Source organism: Lytechinus variegatus, chromosome 3 (assembly GCF_018143015.1).
Source record: "Lytechinus variegatus isolate NC3 chromosome 3, Lvar_3.0, whole genome shotgun sequence".
Lineage (NCBI taxonomy): Eukaryota > Metazoa > Echinodermata > Echinoidea > Temnopleuroida > Toxopneustidae > Lytechinus > Lytechinus variegatus.
The window spans coordinates 18,696,775-18,707,912 of record NC_054742.1 but is presented as its reverse complement, the minus strand read 5'-3'; positions in this window follow the sequence as shown (position 1 = coordinate 18,707,912).

Sequence of the window (11,138 nt, the reverse complement as noted above, 5' to 3'; positions counted from 1 at the left end):
TATAGTGACTGCACTTCGGAGTGGTGATTTTTCACAACTCAGCACTCCGAAGTGCAGTCACTATACATGCTCTTTAAGTGCTACATTAGCTCTTTGCTTTATTTTTCAGAGTGTGTAAATATACATATATATATATATATTTTTTTTTTTTTACACACACACACACACGCACATACACACAGAGGTATGAATATATAAAGAGAGAGAGGGGCAAGAGAGATACAGAACAGGGAGGAGAGAAAGAAAGAGAGATTATGTATAAATGTGCATGTTAAAAGAAAGACTAATGTGTATACTGCTGAGATGGTAAAACGTATAGAAAGAAAGGAAATGGAAGAAAGACATACATGACAAGTGATCGAGATAAGAGGTGAAAGTAACGATTGAGTAAGGAAGTGATAGAGATAATTGATAGAGAGAGGAAGGAAGGTAAATGAAAAGGGTATCATATAATGATGAGAATCGAATATATTTACTGATTAGACATTAGATTTGAGGTAGAAACTATTTAAAAAGTGTCTTAGATCATCATTAATTTACACACAAAAATGGATACATGATTTTAGTTAGTGTTTTATCCACAAGATGAACATTATTAATTCCAAACCGTTATAAAGAAACACAGGTTATCATATAATGATGTGAATCGAATATATTTACTGATTAGACATTAGTTTTGAGGTAGAAACTATTTAAAAGTGTCGTAGATCATCATTAAATTACACAAAAAACGGATACATGATTTTATTAAGTATTTTATCCACAAGATGAACATTATTAATTCCAAACTGTTATAAAAAAAACCCAGGGTATCATATAATGATGTGAATCGAATATATTCACTGATTATACATTAGATTCAAGGTAGAACTTATTTAAAAAGTGTCTTAGATCATCACTGAATTACACAAAAAATTGGATACAGGATTTTAGTTAGTAATTTATCCACAAGATGAACATTAATAATTCCAAACCGTTATAAAACTATACTTTCAAAAATGAAATACAATATGTACAGATTCCCGATTCCCATTACAGTTTTAATGTAAATCTGAAGATATGTACTTTATATTGATAAGATTACATTTTTGCGACAACCGCAACTGGTGTAGCTTCAAAGAATGTGCACTTAAGGAACAAAAGGTGAATAAGACAAACTGAGTGAGGTTAATGGCATTTGTGATTGCATCTTGTTATTCTAATTGATTAGGATTGATCATGATATACCAATGCATCTAGATGAATCAGAACCCAGTAAACCACTTACATACTTTAATCCATAGGATTCAGGTTTCACATGTACACCGTGTTGCCTTGATGAAAATGACCGACCAACCCAAGTGGTCTCAATCATCAACATCCACCTCGTGTCTGATCAACGACCAAAGCCAAAATTTCTACTTCTATCGACTACATGATATAAGTAAAGCAATGGAGGTCGAATGCTAATGATATTATTGATATAAGTATAATGCTTGTAGAGGTTTTCCCCACCACAGTGAGTTCCGTCAATGGAACTCTTTATGCTTTACCAACAATACATGGATGAGAGTCATCGCAAGAATCTTTATGAAAGTTCATTTTATCATAATTGAATAGAACATCAGGTTTTCTGCCCAAGATGAAATACACAAGACTATTATAACATGACTCAATATCTTCAGAAGGTAGAACGAACATAACAGGGTCTTGATAAGATGAAAGTCACTTGCTATCTAACACTGAAGTGATATACTTTCTTTTTGTTTATATCGTGCATAGCTATAGGTGAGGGGTTTTTTTATATTAAACTTGTCATTGTTTGTTCAGGAGGAATTTATTTAATAACACTACCAAGCGTTAAAGAAACACAGTAATATTGAGAGAGACATTTTGAGAACGTTTTGATATTTTTGTAATTTCGATTGAATTGAAGAACTTTTTTCTTGATCAAGGAAAAAGAATCACATATTAACCTAGGAAATTCCTAAAATCTAATTTTCATTAAATATTAATATTTTTATGTCTTGCGTTGGTATCTGTATCTCCATATGTGTATAATTATCTATGTTGTTATTTTGTTAGTGCTATGAAGGTCATTATTTCTTTTGTTGTCATTGTTTTTCCATGAATACCGAAAACAAACATGTACATAAAAATATCATCTCAAACAAATATTGATAAATTGCGTGAATAGTTAGTCGCAACTATATCATTCACAAATAAGAAAAGTGTTATACGATATGAGGGACAAGAATCTTTATAAACTAATTCAAATTGATATCGTGATAAGGGAAGTTCACACAAACTGAATTAATGTAAACGATTATAACTTTATAACATAAATTATCTAGTGTTTTGCATATCCTATGTTACATTGCCTGCTATTAAACATTGAAATAGGACCATGCTATTGTCTCCGTGCCTATCGGTGACAGACTGTTAATCAAATTGTTTAATTGATCTTGCTTTGACGGCCAATATGACATAAGATTTAGAAATAGCTACAGCAAACATATTTCATAACGATCTGCACTCGATATTTCTTCGAATATTTTTTTTTCCAATATTGAAGTGGCATTTATTGGGCATACTGTCTACCCAAGCTAGATAAATCTTATTTGTTTACTTGTTTGTGTCTGGAGTACATATGGACAGACGTGGCATTGACTTTCATAAATTCCATAACATCCCTGATTGACCGAAATAATTTGCATAAATCAATCAGAGGACAGTTCTAAAATAAAAGAGACAGAAGGGAGAGAGTGATATAAGAAGAGAAACATAAAATATTGGAGACAGAAGGAAACAGGAGGGGTGAAAGTAAGTGAATATATGAAAAATAATCAAGCTAAGGTTGAAAATAAGTCATTCTGGTAGACATCGGGGCACTGAACTCGGGGAAAAGGGTATCAAACATGCAAGAAACTGTACCCGATGGTTGACATAAGAAATTATGTTGTCTGTAATAGTAAAGTTGTTATTAGCCGGCGGCAAACTTCTTGTTATGTGTCCTAGAATACATTTTTATCCCCCCCCCCTCTCTCCCTCTCTTGAGCCTTTCATACCACATCCCTACTAGGTTAATGTAGTAATAATACAAGACCTAGAAGCTACTGATCAATAATCCTGTAGCATTCACATTCAAATTTCTATAGATCTCTAATCAATTTAATTCGATTTCAATGTATGAATGTCAAACGTGATTACTATGATCACTGTGTCAAATGCCAAATGCTTTAGAAAGTCAGGGTGACTTGTCATATCTGACAGACGAAGATATTGGCTTAATCTGAGGAAATTTTACTTTCATTAAACTTATTTTTTCTTATAAAGTTGGACAATAGAAAACAAATTTCTTTTGAATAATCAGTTTATCAACAAAAAAAGAAGACTTTCATCATTGATATTTCTTTCTATTCACTCTTCGACATTGTAGAGAAAACAAATTACGGAGATAATTTTCACCAAGGTAACGTAATATATATTCCCATTTCAATTCTACACACTTTCTTACTATCATTTTTTCTCAAAGACTAACACCCTTCACATGCACCCCCTCGCCACACACATTAACATACCATTGTAATTCTACACCCCAGTCCCATGCATCCCCTTACGCATAAACACCCTCACATAATTGCAATTAGAACAATAATAATGGCAAAGTTCCTTATCATTATTAAAAATAGGACAAAGACAATTTTTGTTAAGAAAATTACGAGGTATAGAAGCGTGTGTGGGCGGGTGTATATTTTGTCGCCTCTTTTAATTACTCAGTATTTACGCACATCGTATTTCCGAATAAATAATAACCAATTTTAAATCGAAACAATAGCTTGAAAGTCATGTTATCTTTTTAAGATGACATATTTCCCTTTAAGTTGTTAGTTTTAGAAGAGCCACTGGTAGAATTAGACGATTATCATACCAAAGGCTTAAAATGCCCCTCTTATCATCCCGTTACTAGGCTAGACACTGGACTTTGCCCTGACCATCAGCCTTTTATGAAGCCGCTCATATAGGGGCAGGTGTTGAAAAGTTCAGAAAACATGCATTTTAGTTCTGTTCACATTCCCAATCAAAATGATGGAAAAGCAAATTTGAATTTATTTTGGAGAATTCATGATTCTTATTCATATTTTTATTGTCTTTTATAGGAATAAGGTCATCGAAGTTGTTTATTGCCCCCCAAATACGCTGTGCATTATAAAAAAAGAATGAAATAATTATATATATTATATCAATTCAGTTTAATTTCCAGTATTCAAGAAAAATTAATCGAAATAGATGTGTATGTGGAGTGTTTACATTCTTATTCATTGAAACAATGATTTCCCACCTTTGCGAAATCGTGAAATATATTGGAGGGTAAGTTTTCTATCGAATGTCTATTTTTCTCTCAAATCACATAGAGAGAGAACCCTATATACGAGAGAACGTATTAATACCAGAAAATTATTTCATAATGAATAAGATCATGAACTGAAAGGGAAATTATAATGATTTTTAAGTCGCGATTTTTAGACATCGTGGATGATTGAAATGATATGACATAGACAAATCAGAAATGACATGGTAAATTCTGAAAAGAAGCTTGCATTATTATCGACGTCTCGTTTTGAAAAGAAGTCAAATGGAAACACATATTAATGGATGATAATACAATGTTTCAGCGGCAGCGATCCTGGTCGGGGGGGGGGGCAGTGCCCCATCCACTTTTTAAAGTACTGAAAAAGTGCCCTTTTTACGCAAGAAAATGCCCATCACGAACGTGTACTTTCATCGGAAGAGGACCCGTGTTGGGTGTTACTAAGTGCCCTTTCTCGTATAGGCCTAATAAGTGCAAATTTTTCCCCCAAAAATACCCCCACGAACGTGTTCTGTGCACCTTTCACCTGAAAAGGACCTGTTGTACGTCTGAGCAAGTGCTCCCATGCCTTCTTATATAAGTGCCCTTTCTCGTATCAGTACCCTTTTTACCAAGGAAAAGTGCCTCACACGATCATGTTATATGTGCCCCTTTTAACTCAGAAGGACCCGTTTAATGTCTGAGCAAGTGCTCCCATGCCTTCTTATAGGTACCTTTCTCGTATCAGTGCCCCTTTTTACCTAAGAAAAGTGCCCCCATGAATGTGTTCGTGCCCCTTTCACCGGAGAAGGACCTGTTTTATGTGTTAACGAGTGCTCCCCTGCCTTCTCATATGTGCCTGTTCTTCAGATAAGTTGTCCTGAAAAAACACTCTTTATTTCCCCTATAGGAGCGCCTGGTTTCTTTATTCAGTATGGTTCTGCTTCCGTATAAAAATAATCCTATGTGCCTTAGTTTTCATGAGTCATGTGAGTGGGGTAGATGAGTCATTTGTCTTTGTTTAAAGGTCACGGCCGTATGCACCAAGGGGCATCCCCCTCCTTCAAATATTGGAAAACTCACATTGTTTAACAGCAGATTTTCACAAAATTCAGCAAAAATTTGCACAAAATCCAACAATTTCACTTAACAAAATTCAAAAGCGCTTCAATGATAAGCTCGGTTGCCTTGCTCCCTCACTTTTGAGGGTTTTTTTTTTCAAAAGTTCACGCGTGGTGCCCCCAGCGAAAAAGTTCTCCATACATCCATGCGCCCCCCCCCCCCTTTCAACTTTGCTCCGCCGCCCCCTCAATAATGATCAATCATTACGAACCAACGGGTAACAACGGATGAAAACTCATCTTCTTTTTGCTTAAAAATCTTAAGAAAACCACATGTAATTAGCTAACACACTCGCACGTGTACTCACACACTCATCCATTATCCACCTTTCTTCCACATAGACCGATAGACCGATCCATGTCCGCCCATCCCCACACGCACCCACAACCTTTACATCAATGATTGGAACACACTCAGAAAATGTTTCTTTAATCCTTTCACATGATTCCAGTAGTACGGTTGCAAATCATGTTGGTTAACGGTGTTGTTAGGTTTGTGAAAACGCTTCACTTGGATTAATATACCATTAATAAATTGGTACTCGACTGACTGTTCAGTATAGCTATTTGGATATCTTCAGAACCTGCCTACCTCATCATGTTTCATTGTATCTATAATGTAATTTCTCAAGAATGGAAATTCCGATTCAAATGCTCACACTACAAATAAAATTAATCCACCCTCACCCACACCCACATTGCTGATAAAGAGAACCTACGTAAATCGTACTCAACAAGGCGACGATTTCAAAAAGCCTTCAAAAGAAATGGTAGAGAACGTAAAGAAAATCAATTGTCTTATGACAATCATTATCTTATGAAGATGAACAATGAAAACTAGTGATACTACCGGAGTCTGGCTTTTAGAGGTCTTGCAATTATTATAATGCTATTTCAAAACTTAGATAAGCATGTGGCTTTGTAAAATTACAGAAGTGCCTGTCACTTTTCTTAGTCTTCTTCTTCTTCATCATCATAGTTCAATACCATTAAAAGGTCATAATACAAACATCTATTGTGAACTGAAAGTCACATTTCCCTATTTTAAGAAGCTATGTCTGTTCGTTGATGTTTCTACAACGGGACAGCGCCAATCAAAGGTTGGAATGAATAGTAGAAGGCCTCGGGGTACATTGGGCGCTTCCACACGACGAACCCCAATGAATAGACCCTCCCTTGACAAGACCTGCTGGGTTATTATTGGTCAGACTATGATCGCATTATCAGCAACTGCCATACTACGAGAGTGACAGCTAAAACAGCTGACTAAAAACACGACTTTTTGCACCTATTTTGCTCTTTCTCTCACCAATTTTCATTTGGATACATTTCCTACCAATACCCTACACCTCACCTTCATTATTTCTCCTCTCTTCGTTTCATCTCCGTTCCATCATTATAAGTTTTCTTATGATTAAATTTCATATGGTTTGATGAATTAAAAACGATATTTGTTTGACATAATATCACAATCCTTTGGTTTAGGGTATATAATCGTATATAAAATACATGAGAAGAAAAAGCACGAGTTAAACTGAGGAAAAAAAATCTGAAGAAATCAATGATACCAATTTGGTCTAATAGATAAAAGGAATTGATGAATTAAGCAAATAGAAAACACCCGTATACAAAGAAATAAATTAATGACAATGTTAAACTAAATGTATTTAATGTTTATAAACTTGACAAATCAAAATGTGAAAGGTGAACGGAGATAAAGAGAGAGAAAAAAAGTGGAGAGACAGAGACAGAAGAAGAAAAAAGAGAGCTAAGAGAGAGGGAGATGGGAGGCTGAAAGACTGGAGAGGAAGGGAGAGGGGGAGGGAGTGAGTGGGGAGAAGCAAAAGAAATATAGAACAACACACGCCATGTTTCTGTTTTCTTTTCTTTTCATTATTCGTTTATATTTCTTTCCCCTCTGTACATCTTTTGTGCCCCATTTCCTGTCTGCCTCAATAGTGCTCCAGGCTCAACACGAAGTTAAAGCAGACTATAATGCATAAACTACTCAACAACCACCGTGTGACTATTTTCTTAAGAACTGTAACATAAGTCATTGTAAACAATTAAAACGACGATGCTTCTTGACATAGAATAAGAATTTATATGATTTTGATTAAGAAAGAAAGGAGAAAGAAAAGAAATTAACCCCTTGACCATGTTACAGATAAGAAATATTTGAGTAGTAGATAATTACCAGTTGTCTCACGATGTATCAAACGTAGTAATAATATAAATATTTGACAGAATTACAGTGTAACGATTTCTTATTAGCAAATAATTTGAGTAATCGTATAATAAATTTCCCATCATGTACACATGAAATGTTGATTTGGAAAATTACATATATATATATATATTGTGTAAAGAAATGGATGAAGAGAACAATGGTAGGCGTAGCTTAAATCAAAGTTCCCCAGAGCTATCTACCCTTTGGAAAAATTGGTGATGCCGAAAAAAATGTCTCTGCCGGGAATCGAACCCGGGCCCCCAACTTTGAACGCCGGTGCCTTAACCACTAGACCACAGAGACGGGTTAGTGGATAGGGTGTCCCTGATCCAATTGACCGTCAGATAGACAGATTTTCGACACCATACCAATTATAATTTCCTTTGTCGGGTGAAGTTGGGTTTTGAACAATGACAAGCCGCCATGCCTTAGCTGGATCAAAGCTATTGCTTTGATACCAAGCTAGTGCTTTGATACAGTACACGTATGGGAGAAAGTATACAAAGCAATAGCTTTGATCCATATATATATATATATACCCTATTGCTACAATGATCTTTCTTTAACGAAAAAGAGACTAATCGACTGTTTTTCTTTATTAGTCATTTTATTGTATAATTTAAAGAAATAATTATAGACTTAAGAAGGTAGAGAGAGCTTCTCCATCTAGGTCCTTTTTCGAAAGAGATCCTTTGGAATGCACCAAAGAGGTCCTAGCCGCGGACCAACCGTCCATCTGATGGTATATTTGAGTTAGTGTGGTTATTATAAATATTAATATTGATGAGAAGCGACACCCACTGGACCAATATTGCTGCACAGAGCTTGATGATAAAATGTAATATTAGAGATCTGAAAATATTCTTTAAAGGATGTGCTGGGCGTCCGAACAAATAGAGTATAGCAATAATCTATATGCTCCTTTGTTATGATTGAGAGTTGCATGACCGGTGACAAAGAAAGAACATTTGATTTATGTCTCCAAGTCATCACTTCTAATCACATGACAGCACTAATCCATCGTTGATTTAACCGACAACATTCATGTTTCACCCCTTTCCTCCAGTCCCTGAGAGCTAAAAAGTCTCATGCCATGAAGAATGATAGATAATAATAATTTCTTACTTATGAAATATAAGTCGCTTGCTGTAATTGTTTTATTGCAAATTTCAGTATTTTTTTTATAATATTGATGAGGGATATATCATTAACATATACCGCTACCATCGCTCCCTTCGTGTCAAACCAACATCAATCCCACCAAAATATCTTACCTTTCTTTCTTTCTTTCGTTCTTTCTTTCTTTCTTTCTTTCTTTCTTCCTTCCTTCCTTTCTTTCTTTCTTTCTTTCTTTCATTCATTCTTTCTTTCTTTCTTTCTACATTCACTTTCCAAATATATTTTTATAAGGATTCTACAGAATTTATTCTTTGTATTACAAAATGTGACCTTAAAAAGGTATCAAAGGGTATCAATTGATTACTATTCAAGAGATTGGGGACATTGTCCAAACAAGAAGGAGATAACAGGAAGAAGAATTAACATTCAATTCGATGAAAACTTATGTGAAATTATCGCAAAAGTAACTAGGGGTGGGGATTGAAAGTATGGGATCTTACATTGAAGAAATTAATTGATAAATTTGATAGATATTTATTGGGTTTCTCAATAATCACTTAGAGCTAAAATTAATTACAACTGTAAACAGACTCGAATATGTTCTTGAGCTTAAAAAATGGGATGGAAATAAAATTCTATTTAAGAAAGTGAAGAGAAAAAAAACTTAAGTTATTAAAGAACAATATAGATTTTAAGAACCATCCTTTTAAAAAAAATCTTTAGACTCCTGAAGGAAAGCCCCACTATATTCTTTACAGTCAGTCATCCCTCGTGATTTGACCAAATCTAATTTGAAACAACGCTTTGTTTACATTATGTTCTGCAAAAAGAGGTATTGATGTTAAAGATCGTAAATGTCTGACATGCCATTGAATACGAGCAGGGGAGATTGATGGCGTGAGATTAGTGAGTTTTAGCCAGACAAAGTGGTAAAGAAATATACAAAGTGGTAAAGAAATGGCCAGATTAATTCAAGTCAACAAGAATATCTCCTCCTTAAACTTTTTCAAGACAATGAAATGTTTTATCAAATGGAGATTGATTTCATTGGTAAATTACAGGTGTAATTATGTGTGTGTGTGTGTGTAATATATGAAACACTAAACTTTATTCACGAAAAAAGATATAGAGTTGTTTGTATTTTATATTCCTTTTGTAGAATAATCGCTGTGTAGTCAGAAAAGTGGTTTAAATTAGCGTGACTAGTGCACTTTGTAACTTTCATTTAAATAGTGAATATGTATCCATATCCCAAGAATATTCATTCCAAATCACTAATGCACTTAGATTAGACATATTGATGACAAAATTCCTTATTGTTTCCTACGCCTCTCTTCTCTCTCTCTCTCCCCCTAATAGAAGGAAAACTAATTGGGCATATTGTTGTTAGTGTAATCAGAAACAACTTGTGAAAGGACATTAATAAGTATATTTGACAAACGTATAAGTAAGCGCAATTGTGCAAGCGAATCATTTGAGACTTAGCGAGACTTGAGGGAAATGTGTTATAAACTCAAAATAAAGGACAAAATATTAAATATAATATACCTTTTGCTTTGGAAATTGGCATCTCAGGGACTCTATCCAATATCTTTGTCACCCATTTAAATTTGAGGAAATTGCATTGATAATATGGTCATTAAATTTACCCTTTAGCGTTTAGATTTTATATTAAACATCTGTCATTTTAAGTGTATTATCATTTTAAATATGATTAACTATTTTTTCTATAAACCTGGCCGATGGACATAAACGTATCCATAACCGTTTTCATCCGCTCCAGACAATGGACAAAATGGGCGAACAATGAAATTACAGTTGACGGATGCTCGATTAGATGGATATAGAGCATATGAAACACGCATGCAAAGAGTACACAACTGATACATAACGTTTTCCAACGGATGGCAAGATTCTTTTCAGTTTTACATCCTCTCTGCATCCGTAAGTGCAGTGGGACCAAGCGTTCAATAAATGTGTTTAGAACATCCTAACATAAAATTGACTTCAGTAAGGGTAGACCATCTGAAGAAGTAAATCAAATTCATTGAAATTAAATTAAAAAAACAATAACGACAAGAAAAATTTGAAGGTTTTGGTGAGCTGAGGATATCGAAGTTGCACTCCTTTTGCATTTCAAAATATTAAAATTGTTAAAGTTTTGTACCAAGTATTTCTCTGTTATTATTGGAGTTTACGGTACTGTCAAATGTAAAAAAAAGGTGAATACATGTTTGATATCCTCGGTAATTTGCCAGCTACTACTACTACTACTACTATACTACTACTACTTCTACTACTACTACTACTACTACTACTACTACTACTACTACTACTA